The 19,144-nt window shown below is 42.3% G+C and overlaps 1 protein-coding gene across 5 annotated transcripts in view; it reads right to left on the bottom strand.

The window, feature by feature from the left end:
• The window catches only part of LOC116057982 (cadherin-2), a 151,937-nt gene extending 137,371 nt beyond the window's left edge, over nucleotides 1-14,566 (bottom strand). For 3 of the 5 annotated variants that reach the window (XM_036004839.1, XM_036004842.1, XM_036004843.1), the window contains exon 1: nucleotides 14,430-14,566. The gene's annotated coding sequence lies outside the window, so the exon portion shown is untranslated. Of the gene's footprint in view, nucleotides 1-9,022; nucleotides 9,273-14,429 lie in introns of those variants that run through there. The other 2 variants (XM_036004841.1, XM_036004840.1) reach the window with 2 other exon arrangements.
• Between the last annotated feature and the right edge of the window lie 4,578 nt (nucleotides 14,567-19,144).

Genomic DNA, 19,144 nt, shown 5'->3' with positions numbered 1-19,144 from the left:
ATAAATAAATAAACACGTCAGTCTGACACATTAAAAACACATCACAGTCAAGAAGTGGAAGAGCAGAGCTCATACATGCAGTATATGGACTCCAATAGGAAAGGGGCACCAGGACGGTCATTTTTGCCAGAAACAAATATTATTAGGTGTTCAGAGGCATTTCAACTGCCCGATCGAGAACAAAAGAATTCAATTTGTATTCAGACATAGTGATACAAATTTATGAGCCAATTTGTGTGAGTCAGCTGATAGTCAGCAGTATAGGCCCCATCACCGCCTGTCAACATTGATGACGAACACAGAGCGAATGCTGCCATAATAAAGAAGCATCTCAAGCACAACCGCTGGCAACAAGTGAGCAAACACCTCTGTCAACAAGCACACGACAGCATGTAATTATTATGTTTGAATACAAGTGTGATTTATTGACTCGTGTATAAGGAGAAATGTCAAGCACCTATAGGAAGAATCTGTTACTGCTGTGCTGTACTGGAGTGTACGCTTGCTGCAGGCTTTCAAATGATGTGTCATTTGTGGTTTTTTAACAGGGGAGCCACAGGAAAGATGAGTTCTACTGAAAAAGACCTGCACCGCCATGCAGGTCTTTTTGAATGCAAATAATAATAGAGCTATCAATCAATCATCATTTATTAATGACCACACGACCGAGGTCAGTGGAATTTGCTTTCGGTATAGCATGGTGGGTAAGCACTGTCAGTATCAGCAAATATAGACAGATATCAACATCACATTAGATGACAAACACAACAGGCATTTTTCCAATATTACCACAAGACGAAATTTACAGACAATAATTACAAGATAGAACAGAGTTTTAAGCACAGCACACCTCTGAGGGTTGGTGAGAAGTGCTCAGTTCTTATTGCAGTGGGGAAAAAAACTGTTTTTAAAACAGGATGATTTGGTGAGCAGTGACAGTGCCTTCAGGAGGGCATCAGCTGGACCAAACTGTTATAGATGAGGTGAGTATGCTCTCTGTGATGGCTGTGTAAAATTGAAGGAGTGGGCTCTGTTTAACTTTGAATTTTTTTTAACCAAAAACTGTCTTTGCTGGGCTTTTTTGGTATTGTGTTCTGTATTGATGTTCCATTTGAGTGGGTTGCTGATGTGTGTGCCAAGAAATTTGAATAAGTCAGTGATGGCTATGGGTTTCCCCTGAGACGTGTATGAGGATTTTGGGGGAGGGGGCTGTGCCAGAAATCTAGAATGAGTTCTTATGTTTTAGATGTGTGGAGCTGGAGGTTGTTATTAAGGCACCAAATGGCTGCTTGGGCGGTATCAGTCTTCGTTGTTGTTGTGGTTGTATCGTCAGCGTATTTAAGAATGATGACTGATCTGTGGTGGGATGTGAAGTGGTTTGTGTATATATTTGGGGTGTTCTCTAAAGACGAACTTCATCTAAATTCTTAATTTAAGTTGCCATGCCACAGTTGCTAGAGAATATCATCACCGTCGTCCAGGTAGCTCATACCAAAAATATTTGGTATTTTGGATATTTGGAACTAACACTAGCTAACGTTAAAAAGTCTAAAGCTTTGTACCATTCCTTGACATCTCCTGTCCTCTCTTGTTATCTTCTGGCTCATTATTGTCCTCAACAATGCTTCTTTTTTTTAATCGGGGAGAGAGGCAGAAATCAAGGGTAAGTATATACCCTTTAGATATTCCCAAATGCAATTTGCATTGTTTGACCTTTGCAACAAGATTAAATATATAATTGGCGTCCAGTGTGTGGTCGTAGTCAACCCCTCTCCAGACAGAAATAGATCTGTCAGTGTGTATTAAGTATTAATTCCACTGATGGTGGCACTGAGTAATAACATTGATATTCAGCTATTTTGCACAGCATTATTAGCCTTGAACGCCCTGCACATCAACACAGGTGTTTTCACTCATGGTGGCTGATTACATTGGAGTTAGATAAAGCTCTGCAGGGAGATTGCTGAGGTCACTAAACTCCACTTCCTGAATGTCTTAAAGGTGAAAGAGAGGCAGAGAGATGTCAATCAAGCCTGTGTAAAGCCACACCAAACATCTGCCCATAAGCAGCCAACGGCAGGAGATATTACCCTGAATATCAAAGTGAATTACTTTTAATTTAGCCTGACATTGTGATTATGTCAGCCAATTTCTTGTTGGAAGTGAGGGTTATTTTTATTTTATTTTGCTTTAACCCATCAGCAGAAAGTGTTGTTTTTTCATCATCATTTTCAGGGGTGTCTAGCGGAAGTTAATGTTTTTTCACCTTAATTAAAGAAATATGGAAATATGTCGAGTTAAGAGTTATTTTTTTTACTTTCTGTTACTATTTTTCATGAATGTAGCTAGGAGGAGGATGTTCCCAACTGGTTGGTCAACAGTTTTTCCAATCGACAGCAACAGACGTGGATAGACACCGGAGCTATTTGTATCGCTGAACAAATCTAAAGCATGGGTGGCGATTCAGAAGTCTGGAACCAGACTTAGATGCATTCATTCTTAAACCTGAGGGGGACCCAGGAGTAATCAGCCAATTAAGTGGAAACACCTGTGTGGGTTTACCTGTGAGGGGCTCTAATGTAGGTGTGCCGGCCTTTTCGGTTGTATTTATACATAGTCTGTTTAGTTTTTGTTTTAAATTTTTGTTTTTAGGGACTCCATTGAAAGTACTACAGTTCAGACTGTGCTTGTCTGTCTGTTCTCGCCCTGCGATAGACTGGCACCCTGCCCGGGATGTTTTCTACCTTCTGCCCAGTGCATGCTGGGATAGGCTTTGGGGAAGTCATAGGCTGTGTTCGAAACCGTTCCCTATCACGGAAATAGTGCACTATATAGTGTGTTCGCCATTTTGTAGTGTTGTTTGAATTCTCCGTGGTTAATTTCATTTACTATATAGTCCACTATAAAATACCCACAGTGGAAATGTAACATGCAACATATATACAACATTTTACTATCCTCCTGGGTGCTCGGTTTGTTTCAGGGACGTGTTAGAAGTATTTTTGTTTCGGTTTGTTTACATGATGCTGGGCGCGCCTGCCTCCATAACACAACCTACGGGCGCATCTCCTGACGCAAGTCAAGCAACAATGTGTTTTCAGTCAGTGTCCGAAATCTAGTTTGGTCATCCCTATATAGTTCACTATTTAATAAACACTATATAGGGAATAGTGAGTGAGTGAATGAGGGAACAGTTTCGAACACAGCTATAGTCTCGCTTTGCCAGACCATCCACACACTGCAAAGCGGAGGAGGGTCTGGCTAGTCCACACAGCATTGCGGGATGGGAGAAAAATGTGCTCTGGGTTAGGGTTAGGGTTGTCTTTGGCGGTGCTAAGAGCCGGACGGAGCCGCTGCAAAATAGTTGTGCGAGAGAAAACTCAGATTGGACAGATAGTCTGGCTAGCTGTCTCAATTTACCATGCAGAGATCTGAGGAGCAGTTAACCATAGTCCTCATTAATCCACCGGAGTTTAAAATTCCAACAAAAAAGAAAGCGGAAGGAAACGGAAATCGGCGAAAATACACGCATCCGGCGGGAATTTCCTGCAGCACCGGAGCAATCCCGGAAGTAGAAAATCAAGGATATAGACTAGGGAACTCATGACCCCAGACAGGAATAAGTTGGCATGTTAAAAACGAAATTTGTAGATAAAATACTTTGTAGGTAAAAATGGGATCATTTATGCATCCCTAAACAATATGAAAGTCTGATTTGTTTTGTAGTACATAAAACATTGTCTTTTAATTCTTTCCACACAACATAGAAATATTCTAAAAGATACAACATGAAAAAAAAATCAATACTACATCTATTACTAGAAACTCTCTTAAACTTTCAACTCCTCTTTCATGCACCATTTCCATTTTTCAGACCAACATTACTCAGGCTTTTATTAATAGTCTTGCAGTATGTATAAAAATAGCTGGAATCAGTGTACAGAAACAATATGCTGGGGGGAAAAAATTATTATGATAATAAAAAAGTATCAAGGCATTTCTAGGCCAAGAGAGGAAAACTGCTTCCCAAGAATGGAGCATGACTCCCCAGTGAGCAGCTCACTCTGTGTGAAGCAGCCCTCTACTTACAAAAGGAAAAAGAATAATAGTCCACTTGAAGAGGGATGAGTGACAAGACTGTAAAGAACAAACAACCTTTCTGGCTAACACCATGTACAATGCAACAAGGAACAGATTCTCCATCCAAAGCATGCTCTGTCAAGCTCTACACATGAATCCCGCATTGTAGCGCTGTGAAGTCCCTGCCATGTAGGCCAAGCCAAAACAAATGTGATGTCAATGCAATAATAAACGAGCATTGTGTTTGAGTGCGACCATGATAATTAGTCTCAAGACGGTATGTTAGTAGAGAGAAGGCTCATAAAATATAGAGGCCATTTGGCGTGCACTCAAGAACAAATCTGTATTCTAAGAGCGTGGGCTGTTACACTAATGTTCTACATAGTTTAAATCTGGCAGAGGCACAGTCAGAAAACTTTGTTTGGGGGGAAAGATGCTGACGGTTCCAGGCAGCAAACCAGAAAGATTACTGAGTCAGCGCATGTATGTAGATGTGCGCACCCGTTTTCAGACACACATAACATAACACACATGCCACACACTCCACTCACTAAAAAAAATAACAGTTTTGTTGACTCAATTGCCCATGTGCCCGGAGGACCGCACGCATTAACATTGAAGGTTTCTGACAAAATTGGGGTCGCCGCTGAACAGCACAGCAACTCAAGGTCAGGCAGATGATAATGATGTTTATGAAGTCTAAATCTGCAAAATAAGATTCCCTCTGTATCTTCCCAAAAGCCTACCTGCGGAGCAAGCCTCCATTGTGACCAAGTGTGAAAGTTCTGGTACGCAATTTCAGCTGGAAGCCGCTTCACATTGTGTGGTGGAGCTGAGGACGGAGGCTGAGGAAAGCACACATAAACCTGAGGATCAGGGGGCTCATAGTGTATGTGCCTGTAGTAGGCAGCCAGGTAGAGAGAAAAGACATATTCCTACAGTTTCATGCAGTGAATTATAAGATTATTGTCTCAACCCCTCCAGCGTGAGAGGGGGATGCAGTGACATTTTGACAACAATAATCACCTCATTCTGAACCTGTTCTATTTGCTTAGGAAAGCAGAGAAGTCTCCTGTGGCTGAGCCCCAGGAAAACATTGCAGTACAAATTAAAGGCGCAGCAAAGGCCCGTTGGGAGGTCCAAAAGCTCTTGGTTCGAGATGCTAGCTGCTTGCTCAAATTGTTACATGGTGTGTTTTCACAGCTTCAGTTCAGACAACACCCTCCCCTGCCATGACACCCCCTTCTGAGAAACGGCAAATACATCTTGGCCATCTCCTGAGGAACTGGCAAATAAAGAATAAAAAGAGACTTTGTGTTGCTTTGAAAGTTTAAGGCTGTTTTCCTGCTCTTGTCTTTTCATTTCTGCAGCATTAATAATGCATATAAAATGAAACTTTTTGATTAAAGCATCAAAAACACAGCAGCATGGATTTTTTTGGAAGGGAAACTTGCCCGGCCTAATTGAAGTGTGCTTTAATAGCAATCAAACGCAAAGAAATCAGTGACAATGAGACTTGATTGGTGTTGTTGCAACCACACACAGCTGAGCTGCCGTACTTACAGTCACTGAAATGTACATGAAGCAGATCACTGTAGATAATAGAGGAATAAAGATGAACACACTTTAGCAGTGAATTATACATAATGCTTTGGAAAAGCAGCCATGTGCATCAGAGTATGACTGGGACTGACCACTATTACCACAAAAATGCTCTTCCACACTCTTACATATACACACAGGCACAGCCTGGACCCCAAAGTGCTGCTACACACCCAATTACAATTACATTCTGTGCTCAGTGCTCCTCGGGGCCAGGGTATCGATGATTCATTTTGCCTTTTATCAAAGAAACAGGAGTGCCATTAAAAAGAGATCAGTCAGCCACCAGGCTTGAGGAGTCTGCTTCTAATTGGCCATTCATCAAAAAGCCTTCTCAAGTAGATCACAGCGCTGAAATATCACGCATGATAACTGAACCGCACTACATTAATTACACTACTGATGAACCTCCTTGCTCTGTAGCTCGCCCCTTGTTTTTTCTTGAGAGGCTGGAAAACGCACAGATCCACGCACACCTGGACACGAGCACCCGAATGATGTTGTGATAACAGTCAGAAAAGGCAGCTTGCTCTAATACATAACAGGAAAGAGTGCATCACACCAAACTAAAAATCATGGTATTTATCAATGTAATTTGACGATGGGATAAGCACAAACAAACGTTCCCTTTGCCTTTGTATTTTTAACTTCAAAAACCCCTCCCTGAGGTGCTGCCATTTCATCTGCTCAATATCATCAGTCAAGCCTTAAAAAGTTGCTTTCAGCTATTTCTTTTTACAGCATGTCCGGCATGTTTTAAAGGAGACAGAGCATTGGTTTTAAAGGTATTATAGTCACTGTCTCTTGGTTGCCTTTGTTCAACTAAGCAGCCATCAGGACACACACAGATGAAGCATTTTGAGCTCCATTTCTCTTCTCTCACCACGTGCAGGGAATTCTCCCTTTCATCCATTTCCTGATGCACTCTAACTAGACAGTTTTCGGTCATGTCCCAGAATTTCGCTTGTTTCTGTCTCACACACACACACACACACACACACACACACACACACACACACAAACAGCTGCACATCCACTGACAATTCATCCATCTCTGAATCTCTCATTTTCTGGTTTGAGCATTTTGGTGCTTTTTTCCCCTTCTGAGCTGCTGGATCAGCTGGGGCCGGGTTCATTACTAAGCAGTTGCCCAAAGGCCAAGAAACAGAGAGACAACAGTTATTAGCGTGGTTACTGAGCAACTACGGGGTTAAAACGGGCATAAAAAGAGCCACATGTGAGCTTGTTTTCATGTGCTCACGAACACATCTGCAGCGTTTCCTTTAGGCACAGGACTGATGAGGAAGGAATCTTCAAAGTAACGGAGTGAAACCCAGATGGTGTTTGATGTGTGGATAATGATTTAGGTAAGGCAACGCAACACTTTCCACACATCCACTCAATAGAAGCCTGAAACTGCCAGAAATTGAGATCTTTACAAGGCATGGGAAATGTAGCTCTGAAGTCTGGGATGCACAGATTGTTCCTAAACCAGTCTGTCTGTGTAACTTCTTCTCAAACATCAAGCAGCAAGAACCATACAGAATAAGAGGGGCACCTTGTGGGAATCGAACTCCTGCCCTTGCCGACTCTTGTGCATGTAATTTCCTGTACAGGAGCTCAGGGTTACGCACTGCAGCTATCAGTTCATCATTGTCATACAGTAATTCAGTATGTAATGTGCCTCTAAGTCCCTAAGAGGTTGAGAAACAGACACACTGTCTACACGGAGCATGCTAAGCCCAGTCAGTGTCCTGTAGGACCGGCTATTTAACACAGGAATAAGCCAATTATCTTCATGGAGTAGGCAAATTTACAATAGGATTTACTCAATTCCTACAGGACTCCTATTTCAGGGGTGGCAGCTTATACTGTAGGTTTCTTTCTGTCATGGCCACACACACGCACACATGCACGCACGCACGCACGCACACGCACGCGCACGCGCGCACACACACACACACACACACACGCACACACACACGTCTGCAGCTGATGTGATACATGCAGCCGTGCAGATGCACATTACCACCAGTCCAAGCAAACACCTACACTCCTACCTTTCACAGAATTACTGTCAGCCATGATAAAGATGAGCCAAAACACAGAAGTGATAAATAACACCAAAAAAGGAGCTACTATCTGCACAAGAAAATTCAATTCAAAAGCAATTGTTCAGGGGAAAATAATTGTTAATTTCCTCAGTATGATAAATTTAATTCCAAAACGCTGGTTACAGTCATTGACACCTTTTGTCGCAAAGCTTATTAAAGCTTTCCTAAATTGTGTTAAACCATGGTGAAATTATTTAAGCAGCTAGAGTTACTGCTTTCAATTTCATGTGTGCTTATGAATTGAGAAATAGGGACGTAAATGGAAAGCCAATGAAACTTGTCAAATTGAAAACTGCTGTTCCATCACGTTTTAAAGATTTGCACCAGAACTAATCACTGGAATGTGATGTCTGAATAGAGAAAATCTTATTTAACATTGAATATTATGATTTCACATGGCATGTGCTAAAGGGCTAATTGTAGCCTCCTTCCATTTCTGTGCAACTAAGTGAGATTTGACCCCCCTTATGGATTCCACCTTCATTATCCTTGTACATGTAAGTAATGCAAGCTGGGCTGTGGGACTGATCTGCCTGTTCCTCGATCTGTACACCTTGGTCCTCCCACCACCATGACTCATGATTTAAAGGGAAGTTACGAGCAAGCAAATTTCCTGGGCAGATCTCCACACACAAATCAAACAAAATTCTACTTTGAAGAGAAATACTTTGAGCCCAAAGTTTTTATAAATGGGAAGGATTGTTTCTGCTGTCCGAATGTAGAGGAGAGTAGGTCAATAAGTGAAGCACTATGCATTTGCGTGCTGTCTGGTTAAGGCTTACATTCCTTCTACTGAGCAGTTAAGGTTAAATAAGTGCATCACAAGCTGTTTTGAAATACCAAAATGGTCTTATGAATGGTTTCTAAGCAGTGTTTGGAAAATGTAATCAATGCATACATGCTTACTTATTGACAAAGTAATTACATTACTTAAAAGCAAAATAAATGGGTTAAATAAATGGGTTACATTACTCATTACATTAATTTCACTATCAAAGGTGCCTTTAAACAACTCAAAAGCTGCCACATCCTCACATCTAATCTGTATTTAACAAAAGTAGAAACAAGCAGCCAGCTAACAAGCTAACTTTATGCTTAGCTGCAGAGACTGCTCGCAGGCAGCACTAAGCTGCTAAACTAAAATAAGCAATCTGAAGGTTAGCCAGCTAAATGTAGGGAAAACTACTGGCGGCTAAGAAGACACAACATGTCGCGAAAATACTTACCATACAGGAAGCACATTTCTCCTCTTATGGTAGAGGCTAACTGCCTCCTCATACTGCCCGCTGCTGTGCAAGCTAACGCGCCCCACAGCAGCCTGTCCTCTGACCGCACAGGGAAGACATTGATATCTCCCTTCCATCAAACTCCCTGTGACACAGCAAAGACACCCAAACTGTCAACGTAATGGAATGTTACTTGGATTAGTAAGTGTAATGTAATTCTCGAATTTAAAATTGTGATACCTTAGACTATTTTGAAAAAAGTAATCACATCACTGTTACACTTAAGTAATGCATTACTGCCCAACACTGGTTTTAAGCTCATTCTTTGCTGCTGATTCAGGGACCCTGGAAATCTTACAATTTACATATTGTTCTTCTTTCAATAGACTACATACACTTAATATTTCTGTACCTGACGTGTGCAAACATTGAAAACTCCTTTCAATAGGGTTTGACAGAAATATAATGAAATGCTCAGTATCATTATCCAGCACTTTATTTCTAGCTCAAATTCAACTTTTCATCAGAAATAGGTAGAGAAAAGATTCATTTTAGCTCACCACTCCAATTCCAGCCAGTGGCAGTAAGTCTATAACCAACAGTCATTTAAGCTTTCTCGTTCTGTCAATGTCTGACTCTCTTGCCCTCTCCCTACGTCATTTCTACACAGCAGGGTATAAATGTAAATACACAGACACACACACACACATTCAGCCTGGAGCAGCCTCCTGTCTTTCTGTATAATAATGTCTCCAGTGGAGCGAGCTTCTGTAAATTTTTTCATTCCCCCCATCCAAACAGCAATCCACCACGAGCTGGGAGTTGCCTCCACCAAACTTACATCCCACTCTGAAATTCAGTCCACTCCGGCAGTAATACAGACCCCCTGCTGACAGCAGAAAGAGAATGCGCCTCTTGTTGAAGAGAGAAAATTGAGGCAAATCTGAATAACATGTCTGTGTGTGTGCATGTACAATTTCTAGACAGTTTGAAGACAAGAACCTATGAGTTTCCTGTGTGTGTGTGTGTGTGTGTGTGTGTGTGTGTGTGTAAAGGGGGGGGGGGGGCGTGTCTTCTCTCGAATAGGTGCTTGCATATGTGCATCTCCACCTGTCTGCATTGCCATGTGCATGGGAGTAAGCAGCGATGTTGGTCTGAGAACAAGAGACTGTGACAGACTCTGCAGCAGCAAACCACAGGCCTCCACAGAGAAAAACACTGCACTGCTAGACATAGCCATTTCCTCTAAATGACCGCCCCCCTCCCCTCCCTTCCACCCATCACCACCAGGGAGAGAATGGCTCCATGTCTCGGCACAGCACTGCTCAGGCTGGGGTCTGCGTGTCCTGCTCTAACCTCAGTCTAGGGACGCCAGGGACACGGCACTGCATCGGGGGGCGATGGGGAAAAGCGTGAAGGATGTTCAAGCGAATTTGCACACTTTTCCTGAGAGATGCGTGCTGCGGAACCCACTGCGAATTATCCGTCTTACAAAGTCAGCATCAGAAATCATGTGTCTTCTTCTCCTTTGACGTGTGATCACCATCAAAGGGAACTGAGGGAAGGTCTAGTACATCACCATTTACATCTATCTGGAGTTTAAAGGGAGCATCACAGTTGGATGAAACATTTCTCGCCAGTCTTGAGTAGGTAATTGGAGAGGATATAGTTGAGATTGAGTTCCTGCACAAAGTCACTGCAGAGTTACAGGCTTTTTTTGCACCCCCTTCAAAAGACTGACACCCGAGGAAAAGTACTCTGCCAAAGGTTTTATACAGCTCATTCCATTTCCCCCATGTCTGGAAAGCAAGACGAGAGGAGCACAAGCAGGATCTTAGGCGACGTTAGATCGTGGAAGCTCCTTGTTTCGTCTCCCGTTTGAAACAATAGGAAAGGGAATTCTGCCATTACATTATCTCTGTGTGCGAGGGCCCTAGGGAATCTTCATGTCTTGAGCACTAAGCATTTATTTCCTTGTTCTCCACGAGGATCCCTGGAAGGCCATGTTGTCTGATTCATTTCACTGAGGTGTCAGCCAATGAATGGTACGCGTCCGTCGACTGCCACACACTCTTTCAGAAAAGAAAAGCCCCCAAGGGTGCACATCTCGAGGATTCTCCCATTTTCATTAGGAGGGAATTAAAAAGGAAATAGAGGCTCACTGATTTACCATGTTCCCTGTGTGTGTTTTCCATAATTGGGGTTGCATACGAAGCCATTATTCCTCACCATAGAAGGGTGATCAGCATGTTTAGAAGCATCTCTAACATCTTTAAGGGCACGTAATTGATGGAGTTTGATTTAGTCTTTAAAGAAAGACAGCCAGTGGAGTCTCTGGAACATAATTAGTAAGTAATCTGTCTTCCTGGCAAAACTTTACAAGGCAGGAGAGGCAGGAGAGGCAACAAGGTTATGCAACACTGGTGGGGAAAGACGGTTAAAGAAAAGCTTCATTCAAGACCTGAATTTAAATTCCTTTCCCCAGTGCATCTTCGACTCTCTAGTTTCTTTCTTGAACACACATACACCTTTTTTATATGTCCTTGTTTTTTCTTTTTTCTTGGAGTCTGCCGGTGCTTTTCCATCCCCCCTTCTCTTTCAGTATCCCAACATCTATCCTGAACGTCTTGCTTATCATTGGCCATAATACACTGTAATGTCCGTGAATGGGATGCAGTGTGTCCCTCGCTTTTCACAACTGCAGCACCTTTCTTCTATTCTTAAGGCACTTTTATCGCCAGCATAAGTCCCTGACTAAGTGCAACCTGTCTGGTTTCCACCACCACCACCCCCACCTCTCCCCTCTCTCCCCTCTCTCTTCCTCTCTATTGCCTCATTTCCACTGCATGATTCGGCTCAACTCAACTCATTTTTGGTACCAGGTCCTTTTTCTCTATTTAATTTTCCACTGCGGATAGTACCCCCTCAGTGAAGTTGGGATTTTCAGCTGATCGCCATAGCAGCATCACGTGAAACTGCCGTGACATCATTTTCAACGTGACACTCACTGAATCCTTCCATCCTTCGTCAATTGTACAACATAGTGTACGTAATGTATGCCGTGGTTTTGGGTGCTGCCATTTTTCAAAATCTGGGTCGAGTGAATACAAAAATTGTGGTCGCTATCGACAGTAGCTTGGCTATTTTAAAAATGGCGGGTGTGTGCAAGATGTCCCGTGTCGCGCTAGTGATGATTCTCTCTGACCAGTCAGCGGTCTGCAGTGTTTTAACTCCACCTTCTAGTATCGGCTCAGCACGCTTGGAACCTCGACCGAGTGTACCTGGTAAAAATTACTAGGTACAAGGTATCCGCAACTTTTGCTAATGGAAAACCGAAAAGGAGAGTCGAGTAAAGCCCTACCGTACAATGCAGTGGAAATGCGGCATATCTTCCTCCTACTCTCCACTCATTTTCCAGTCTTTCTTCTAATCTCTCCTCATGTTCTGCCCCACCCCTACCTCTGTCCACCTTTCATCTACTCCCCCTTTCTCCATCAAACTACCCCTCCTCTCCTCCCTTGATGTCTTCTAACCTCCCCTCTCCTTCTTCTCCCTCTGCCCTCCTTATTCACTTCCCCCTAACACTCTTCGGCACCCATCTGGGTAAATGCAAGCGATATCTGGTGTAAACAATTGCTAACTGAATCCTGACACACAGATTGTCGCGCTTTCTCTCTTAATAACATTTGAAGAGGAGAGAGCGTGTGTCCAATCACTAGTCTCCCTCGTCCTGTTTTCTCCAACAACAGAAAAAAGAGCCCTGCGATGCTACGGCTGGTCCCGAGAAAATTGCAGGAAAGTGCTCATGCAATCAAAGATACAAGCAGTGAAAGATACTCAGAGATAAACATATGCACTAATACACACATATCGTACCAGACACAAATATAGTCTTGGTGTTCACACACATTGAACTGATTGTAACCATGTACCCTGTTGGGACAGTGATGTAAAATACATAGGCTTTCCACATAAATAAATATGTCTCACCCTGATCAGAGCCATTAAGCGTGTGTGGGAGTCATTTGTGTATCACATTAGTTGTATATGCTCAGCAAGAGGCTACAAGAGCACAGATTTTCCACTTGAGAATTGACCCAGCGCAAAGATGACTGTATCAAAGGCTCACCATGCTCTCTACATCATCAAGAAATTATATAGATATGGAAGACCCACTTTTCTTGCTCTTACAAAAATATACTACCCAGCAGACTGCAATAATCGATGTAACCTGGGAAGGCAAGTCGTACATCTAAGCAAATGTCTTAACCAGATGCTTATGGTTTTACACATACACAAAACATTATTACTATTTGTACACACCAAAAAAGAAGTATTTTGCACAAGCGCATCACCGACATCCCTGGATATGAAGCCAAATTCTTATTATCACCGCCTTACATGGTCGCGTAATAAATGGATGCAATTAAGCCGGGTTTTTGGAGCGACTCGGAGCCGTTCAACCTCATTAGAGACGCGCTGAACCGCGGAGAAATTGCGCATACGGACGGCGAGCAGGTAAAATATTTGCCCCGGCGTGTCGATGCTCGGTATATAGCAGTCTGGCAGTCGTTGATCCCAGCCGTCCTTTGGTAACGGATGCTTGCAGACAGACAGGAGTGGGCACACGCACGCCGCCTGTCAGGAATCGGCTCGCACGCGTAAAAATATTGCGCCGGTGATTTCGGTGCAACACCGGTCCAATTTGCACAAAAAGTGAGAGCCCCCTTCTCCTCACCTTGTGGTCGGGAGAAAACATGGACTACAAATCTGGCAGAATCGATAAATGGATCAATAAAGAGAATCAGTTAGTGTATACAACAGTTATGGCGCTGACATTGCCCCACATAAAAACACATACGAGTGTGCGCCAGCGGACAGGTCCTCAATATCTTTGACCAAGGGCTCCCAATTAGGACTGCTCAATGTCGTTCACTATGAAACTGATCCCGCTGTCATATTTATTATAACTACAATTCACAGCTAGTTTCACATGACGCTGTAAGGGATATACTTTTATGACGACAAAAATCCTGCAAAACGCTTCGGGCTCTCGCAAAGACGCACGGAGTCCGTCTGCCGTGAGAATAAACCACATACATCGATTTCACTGAAACAATAATAGGCACCCACAAATTGATATTGAAGTATTTTAAGTGCCACGTTCCGTATTCTCAATTTAAAATGTGAGCTCTGGTGAATGTCAAGCAGCGGTGCCAAAGAGCAGGCAGGCAGAGAGAAACGCAATTCCCAAATAGCATATCAAGCGAGGGGAAACTAGGTCTGATCTTCAGTCAGCCTGACCGCCGTAAACAAATTTAAAAAAATAACAAATAAAGAAAAAAAAATCACACACGTTCACAATGACAGGATTATCTGGTTTCAGTCAAATTGATTGTGAATTTACCTCTGAATGTCGGATCTCGGTGTGATCCTCTCAAGTTTCTTCCCCCGTTCAGCCCGTCAGCCGGTCACAAAACTGAGTCCAAGAAGGACAAACGCTGTTCTCTGCTCTCTCTCTCTCTCTCTCTCTCTCTCTCTCTCTCTCTCTCTCTCTCTCTCTCTCTCTCTCTCTCTCTCTCTCTCTCTCTCTCTCTCTCCTATAATGTGACTTTTGAAAATCTCTCAGCACGTGTGTTTGCTAATTTCTCGTTTTCCTCTCTTGATCTCTTCATCACCGCTCTCTCTCGGAAGTGAATTATTATTGGGATGATGTCCATCATCACTTTAATCACCACTACGTCTTCAACCACCACCATCATGATCATCATCATCACCATCATCATCATCATCATCATCATCATCATGACATCCAACAATCAATACAGCATACAGTACTTATTTGCATAATAGTCATGCGTTAAGGTATACAGTGTATGTTTGTCAGTCTCCTATACTATTCCAATAACTGACACGGTGACTGCAGTCTTTATCATAGTTCATGAGTTCAGAATATAGCACTCTTTGTAAAGGGTTTATATGTTGTAACTAATGCCTTAATTAACTGCTAATTAATACTAATGCTTTATAGCTCAGCTATAAGACATTCATAAGATAAGAATGTAAGATACACATTGCACAGCTTTGGGATGCATGAGTTATTTATAGGCCTACTCATCACTACAATGTACTGCAAGCTGCTGTTATTTTTTATAGAATTATTTTTATTTTTATTTTTTCTTTAGTGTCTGGTTTTGACCATATCAGTGAACTACTAGTGCAATGGAGCAATGCTTTTTTAACGTGTGGGTCCCTGTTTGGTTTGTATCATCCACACACACACACACACACACACATACACCACACACACACACACACACACACACACCTGAGAGATGTCTGTACTTGACACAGTCATGTTGATAATGTGCCAAGAAATGTAATAATGTGCCAGCAAAGCCATGAAGAAGACAGCAAAATAGTAAACATGGACGTTAACACCTCTACGATTAAAAATGTTTGTATTTTGTTTTTAAAGCTTTACAAATATTTTATGAGGAAGAAGGTGGATTTAACCTTAAGGACACACACAATGCATTTACTGAAGGTAAACATCATTTTGTTGACGATAAAACACATTGCTCATTTTTTGCAGCCCAATACTAATCTTTGAAAATGTGCGTTTTGAATCATTACATATCTTTTTTTTAACAGGGGCGCCATCACCATCATTAACATCATTATCAACACTAAGCCATCACCTGATTACAGGCCAATGATAACATTATTATATTCATGTTAATCAGACCACCTTCATCATCGTGGCGGTCCTATTTCAAAAAGCTATTAACTCCATCCTTATCACTTAAGAGCAAATTATACCTCGCCATCTTCACACACATACCAACACACATGCGCACATACACACATTTCATCAGGTTTATATATCCTCCTCAATCATTTAACATACTGTAAGTAGGGATGCACCGATACCACTTTTTTTAAGACCAAGTACAACTACTTACATTAGGGTACTTGCCGACACCGAGTACCGATACGAGTATTTAATAATCCCTCTGGGGTCCGAGGGCGTTTTCAGGCACACAGATGATGTTGGCCTTCTCTGATATTGTTGTCAATTAGAACAAAGCAGTATTTTCAAAGTACCATGCCTTTTTTCTATTCAAAGTTCAGTACCTGGGCCCTGACATTTCCCCTGGCTAGTATCAATAAAATAAATCATATAATTCCTGATATCAAAATACTGAGTGAAGTTTAGAAAGAATGAAGAACGCAAAGTCCGATGACGTCATTCACGCGCATATTAAGTAGCCATGTGGATTTACTGATCCAGCAGAGAGGATGGTTTGTTTACGCCAGCAGCTAAGTTCACAAGATGTTGTCCAAATTTAAAGACTTGTGGCAAACTCTAACAGTTAAAACAGTTAGACTACACACTGAGAGCTTTCGCTTTAGCCTGTTTGTGAAAAAAAAACAGCTATTTACAGAGTACTGCTGTGGTTGTTAAAACAGCGCTGTGTAGAAACCGCATGGAGACAGAGCAGATTGAAATATCGCTTTCTTCATGTTTATGCCCGTTAGCTGATGAGAGACATTGGGCTAACACCGCTACTCCAAATATCAGTGGTGAAGTTTACGGGCAACAGGCTGCTGATGTGCTTTTTCACAAAGCAGCTTTGGAAACACGGTTTCTGTAATGTGGTGACGGCTGGGAATCTCTCGGCTCCAGTACACTGAGAAGACGTCAAAACCCAGTATTATTAACAACTGACAATGGCTGGTCGTCAAGTGCAATTATGCATTGGGCAAGAGCCTAGTTATTTTTTTTACAGCCAAAAATCTCCAAACGGCTGGCATTGCTCCACTTCCGTTGCCTATACCTGCTTAACGGAGAAATTATTGTCACATTGCTCTGAGGTGGTATCGGGTGTGGTAGTATCGGAGTAATTTTATGACAACAAGTACGAGTACATGCACACAGCATCGGACCGATACCCAATACTGGCATCGGTATCGGTGCATCCCTAACTGTAAGTCCCCTATCTTCGGTCTACAGTGTATTTTGTAGATTGACTGAGAAAGAGGGAGATGAGGAAGATGTACGTATGTGTGATCATTGGAATAGTAAAAGAGATGGACTGTTCCTTCTCTATTAGAGAAACACAGTAGAACAGGGCCAGCCAGATGACAGAGCATGAAAGAACTGATTTATCCACCAGGGAGAGACTGTGTGTGTGTGTGTGTGTGTGTGTGTGTGTGTGTGTGTGTGTGTGTGTGTGTGTGTGTGTGTGTGTGTGTGTTTGAGAGAGAGAGAGAGAGAGGGAGGGAAGGAGAAGAAGAGAGAGAAAGAGGAGAAGCAGTGTGTATTTGCCTGTTTTGCTCTCTTTATTATTGAACAATAGAGTGGGTGTGTACATTTAATAAATTGGACGTATACATCTGTGTGTGTTTCTGTGTGGGCTTAGAATGCTTTTACTTCTCTCCTCCCAGGGCCAAAGGAGCACGTCTGCCTGGATGTGCTGCACTTTGCTGCAGCCCGGGGAGTCAGTTTTGCCATACATGTGTTTGGCAGGCAGAGTCAGTTGGCCAAGCAGCAGAACTAGGCTGGGTGTAACTGTACACAGTACCAGAAAACAGACTTTTAGGCTTTTAGGCACAACAAGCTAGAAGGTTTATTGTGTCCTCACAGCATCACAGTTTCAAATTGAGCTTGTGTGTCAGGCCAGTTCTATCTTTGCTCTACTGTTTGTGATCTATTAAACAATGTGTTATTCGAGTTAAGAGTTAGTTCATCCAAATTACAAAAAAAAACATGTTTTCTCACCGACCCCTTACTGGTATCTAGCCGTGCAGGGTTTTTTTGCCCTGGTTTTGAGACACCCATGTCTGTGATTTCCATGACCCAAATACAATGCACATGAAACATGACATTTAAAGAATGTAACACACACATCTCTCAGTACTAAAGTACAACATGCTCTGGGTAATCCACAGACCTCACAGTGAACAGTTTATAATAGCCGCGCTAGCAGTGTGGCCTTCAGGATGGCAATGTCGGTCCATTGGTCCAACACTTCCAGACTGAAATATCTCAACAACTACCGGATAGATTGGCAACCAATTTTGTAAAGATATTCATTTACGATTATGAATCATTTCATCAATCACCATTTTCTCTTTTTGTCTTTAGTTTTAGACAAAAAATGATATTCTGCTGATCAGTTTGTTAAAAGATGCCTAGTTTGATTTAAGTTGCAGAAGTTTAAAGTGTCTGTACGTAAGGTTTTTCTATCTCTCTCCATTTAGACTATCTCTGATCATACGTAATAATAGGCTACTCTTAAGTCAGAATTCATCACTTCATGTGTGCCAAAGCGATTTACCACAGGAAAAGCCTACCAGCGAATGTAAGAGCTTTGCATGAACCGGGAGTGGGATGAATCATTTTTGTGGCATGTTAATCGGTGTTAGCAGTAACAAAACAGATACTTATTTAAATGACAGTATCAGAGATCATTATTTAGTGAGTTGTTTTAACTAAGAACAGCAATTAAATGAAGCGAGTGTGGTTTAAATCTCAATTGCTCTGTTTTCTGTGTCAATCTGCCCTCAGTTTAATGCTCAGCTACTCTTTAACCCCGTAGGGATTTAAAACAACCATGAAAATCAAACAAACCATCACACATACATTCACACGTGCACACTTGCTATATCGACTGCCCTCTCTATATATCCCATGACTGCTTCCAGGCTTCCTGGCACTTTATTTTTGTGCATGCCAGCGAGTGTGTACGTGTAGTGTTTATGTGTGCAGGCTGACAGCATGTGTGTTTTGAAGGCTACCGTCATGTGCTAGGTAGTGGGGAGGAGCAAAATAGGGGGGTTTAATCCCAGTATATCTTCCAGTCATCAATCACTATATAAGATCCACAGGGAACAGAGAGACTGCTGGCATACGCCCAGGCTATATAGAAAGTCAGTGATGATAGAATGACAGGAAGGCAGCACAGCTATGGATGCATCAGATTGGCAAGCAGGTGGGGAACATGCAGCTTTGCTTCATAGATAGACCGACACAAGGACAGACAAGCAGAGTGACAGATAGCATGAGGATAACAGACGGCTGGACAGATGCATAATGGTATTCCAGATCTACAGTAC

Source organism: Sander lucioperca, chromosome 9 (assembly GCF_008315115.2).
Source record: "Sander lucioperca isolate FBNREF2018 chromosome 9, SLUC_FBN_1.2, whole genome shotgun sequence".
Classification (NCBI taxonomy): Eukaryota; Metazoa; Chordata; class Actinopteri; order Perciformes; family Percidae; genus Sander; species Sander lucioperca.
Note: the sequence above shows the minus strand (reverse complement) of the source record. Positions and strands in the feature narration are given on the sequence as shown.